Source organism: Plecotus auritus (genome assembly GCF_963455305.1).
Source record: "Plecotus auritus genome assembly, chromosome: 1".
Lineage (NCBI taxonomy): Eukaryota > Metazoa > Chordata > Mammalia > Chiroptera > Vespertilionidae > Plecotus > Plecotus auritus.
This window is the reverse complement of record NC_137770.1, coordinates 216,728,044-216,732,226: the sequence shown is the minus strand read 5'-3', so window position 1 is coordinate 216,732,226 and position 4,183 is coordinate 216,728,044.

Below are 4,183 nucleotides of genomic sequence, written 5' to 3'. Positions count from 1 at the left end.
TTGATTTCATGGTTTTATTGTTTGCGATCTATTTTTAAGTACTATTATAAGTGATGTTTTGTAGGGATAGGAAATAAAGTCATCTCTGAACATTTAATATGATAAATGTGACTCATGGATTAATCAACTACAGTAAATGGCTTAATGCCTAAAAAAAGCAGTGGTCATGTTCAAAAACTTTGCAAATTTCAGGGGAATAAAAATTTGGTAGCCCTAGCCGGTTTGGCTCAGTGGAGAGAGCGTCGGTCTGCGGACTGAAAGGTCCCAGGTTCGATTCCAGTCGAGGGCATGTACCTTGGTCGTGGGCACATACCCAGTGGGGAGTGTGCAGGAGGCAGCTGATCAATGCTTCTCTCTCATCAATGTTTCTAACTCTCTATCCCTCTCCCTTTCTCTCTGTAAAAAATCAATAAAATATATTTTAAAAAAATTTGGTATACTTTTTTTATTAGGGTTGTTCCTGGTTCAGGTGAATGGAAAATGAAATTGTGGTTTCATTTACATTCTTATTTATATTACATTTCTATCAGAAACTATTTCTGTTTTGGATAATGCAAATCATCCCAAAACTTGGCTCAATTTATCAGGATTATCACTTAGTAAGTTACATAATGTCTAATATAACCCAGTGTACTGGGTTGTACACAAACTAATAAAATAATATTGTATGTCAACTATAAATGAAAAGTAAATTATTTTTAAAATGTTTTTTTCTATGGGTCGGGATTTAAGGTTTTCAGCTGAATGATTTGGCTCTTGGTCTCCGATTTGCAGTCAGATGCTGGATGGAGCTGAAACAGCAGGGAGCTAGAGCAGCTGGGGCCTGGCAGGGCATCATCTCTTATTTCCAGGGTCTTGCCATGTTTCTTCCCATGGATCAGTGTGGACTCCTCACAACAGTGTGTTCACAGCAGTCAGACTGTACATGATCACTTAGGGCTCTAGCGTGAGTGTTCCAGCTAGTATGTTAAAAGCCCCATTGCCATTTATTTACACCCAGACTCAGAAGTCAGTAGCATTTCTGCACAAGCCTGCCAAAGGGGAGGAAGGAAAGAGCCACCCTCCTCACGTTTTTAAAATAACGTGGGATGGAACATTTTGCAATAATTCACATTTCTCCCACATGCATAGTCAATTCACAGCTTTTCCCAGGGACTCTAATTTGAATCCCGTTATAACAGCTCAAAATCTAGGAGCTGCTCATCTAATCAGGTTCAGGTATGGATGAGGTACATGGGTAAAAGTCTGAAGACCTAGGAACTTAGGTTCTGGCCGGTGTGGCTCAGTTGAGTGTAGTCCCGTGCACCGAAAGGTTGCCAGTTTGATTCCTAGTCAGGGCATGTACCCAGGTTGCGGATGTGATCCCCAGTGGGGTGCATGCAGGAAGAAGGCAATTCATCAATATTTCACATCCATGTTTCTCCCTCTCCCTTTCCAAAATCAATAAAAATATTAAAAAACACAACACCTGTGAACTTAAAAGAGAGGTTCTCTGCCCTGTTCAACCTGAATATCAACCCAAATACCAGTTAGACATAATAGTACTATTCTAGACATCCCTTATTAAAAAAAAGAAAAAATGAAAAGGTACAGGCCAGTCACTTGACCAGCAATTCTGAAGCACAGCCAGCTCACGTTGCCAGTTCTTTGACGGGCTAAGGCATGTCCCCCCAGGGGCTCGTCATGGCTTGTGGTCCCACTTTTCCCATAAAGTAGGTAGCTCATGCTTGCCGCTGACTGGTTTTCCTAGCCTGCCCATAGAAATCGAGGACCCCCAGGCCTGTTTATACTACCCCTGTCCCAATTGGTATATTTTTTAAATCTGTGGAGTTCTCAAGAATCAACTGAAAATCCATTTCACAAAAGCTACCCATGTCTACTGGAAGCAGTCCTTTTGGTGTTCCTTGTGAAGTTTGTAAGCAATATCCCTAAGATTCTTAGAAGCTTTGGGCAGGTCTACACGGTTATTCCTAAGATGTGTAGAGGGTCATTTGTGTGAACTGCCCTGTGGTGCACTGTCATCGTTCTGAGGTCTTGAACAAAAAGCTGTTACCCCACTCTAGGTTTGATTTTTGCTAGAAGCCATTTCTGAATATGAGAACCTTTTGCTGGTTTAAAAGACTGTTGGACTTTTATATTTTCTCCAAATACTTGAGAATGGAATTTTTTTTTTTCCTTACTCCTCTCATTTTAGACAGCAGCCAAGTGGCACCCTCAACACTGCCCAGAAATCTTAGCCAATCAAGTTCCTTACGTACATTTCCTATTTTTTATGTTACCACAGGTGACAGTTTTGCTAAACTTGACTACATCTTCAGAGTCTCGGCTTCCAATATTTCCTCTCCTGTAATCCCTTCTTGACAGCCTATTGGAAGGTCCTTAGGCTTCTGTTAACACTCTCATCCAGGCCCTTCAAGTTTTCACAATCTCCTCAAGGTCCTGCCAGCATTTATATGCCACTTGTTCCCACAACCAATGCGACTTGTTTGAGATTTTTGTTATGCCTGCAGGCCACTTCCAGCTATCCAGTTCCCGTGTTAGCGTTTGATGGAAAAGCAGAATTGCTCTGAATGATGCAGAATAAGGGGTTTATCGTAGGGGTTAGATCTTAGGCAACTGTGGAACTGATGGGTCAGTCTGCAAGCTATTGCCTCTGCATCTCGGTACCAGGTATGTTCTTATGTTCATAATAGAGACATAAATGGAAACACAGAGGTCTCCTTAGGCCTAAGTTTGAAACTGGCACACCTTCATTTCTGCCTTACATGTTGCCTAAAGCAAGTCATAGGACAAGCCCAAGGTCAAGGTAAATATGCCCCACTCACAGTGGAAAGGAAATGCAAAATTCCATGACAAAAGGCATGGATATGAGGAGAGGTAGAGAACTGGACCAGTTATACAATCTGCAAGGACAGCAAAAGGGACCACGACTGCCCCTGAATTCTAGGGCCAGTTGGTTTGCATCTACCCCACATAGCACTGTTACATTGCACTACAGCTATTTAGCTACATATCTCCTCTACTTAACTCTTGGAGGGCAGAGACTATCTTATGTATGAATGTATTCCTATTTCTTCTAGCACCTTGCCTGGCATATAATGGGTTCTGAAAAATAGTGAATTAATGAATGAAGCCATAAGGCTTGTGATGACAGCCATGATTTCCAAAACCTTATTCAGGGAGGTTCCTTTTTGCTGTTTCTTTCCCCACCATTATTGGCTTCTTCCTCCCAGGTCGCCCCTCTTTTGTCACCTTCCCATCCTATCCTCCTTCTTGACCTGCGCACATTTGAAGGTGAGATAATCTGATGAACCAAACTATGATTTGAGGTTTGTATTTTATAATAAACTCTGCTTCTGTAAGACATTCAGCTAACAAAGATTGTTTGATCATGAGCCGTGAACAGTATAAGAAACCAAAGGGGTAATCTGAATGTTTTCCAATGCAGATGACACATCACTCTCCTGTTAAATTGCAGATTTTGGTCTGAAAAGGACAGATAGTTGGGCCTGAAATCAGGATCATGAAATTGAAAAGAGATAAATGTAAATATAATGAGTCACCCTGAAATTCAGAATGACCTGCTGCATAAGCATAAATGGAGAGAATTGACTCAAAGGTAGGTCATGTGAAAAAGCCTAGCATGGGCCAAAAATGGACAGAACGACACATTTTTTGGACTGCAGTAGAAGTAGTAGCTAACATTCACTGAGTGGCTGCTCTGAGCAATGCACAGTTCTAAGCATTTTGTAAGTATTAAGCTCATTTTATTCTTACGAATAACCTACAGGTAAGTCTAAAATCTTCCCATTTTACAGATGAGGAAACTGAGGCCCAGAGCAGGTAAATAACTGACTCCATGTTAGGTAGCCAGTAATGGTGGGGCTGAATTTGAGCCCAGGGCCTAATGTAGAGTGCCTCTTGCTATCAGTTCAGGTGCCTAAAAGAAAAACCTGGTCAACCCATTTCTGGAGTCTTGGTATGTGAGGACATCACAAATATTTAAAGGCTGTTATGCAAAAGAAGAAGAATTCTGTTGTGTAGCCACAGGGAAATTACAAGTTTAGGCTGAGAAATATTTATGAAGGGCCTATGTCTGGCCAAGAACTCTGCTTGAGGGTGGAAATTGAGAAATAAGTAAAAAAGGATACACTTCCTGTCTCAGAGGAGCTAGTCTAGAGGG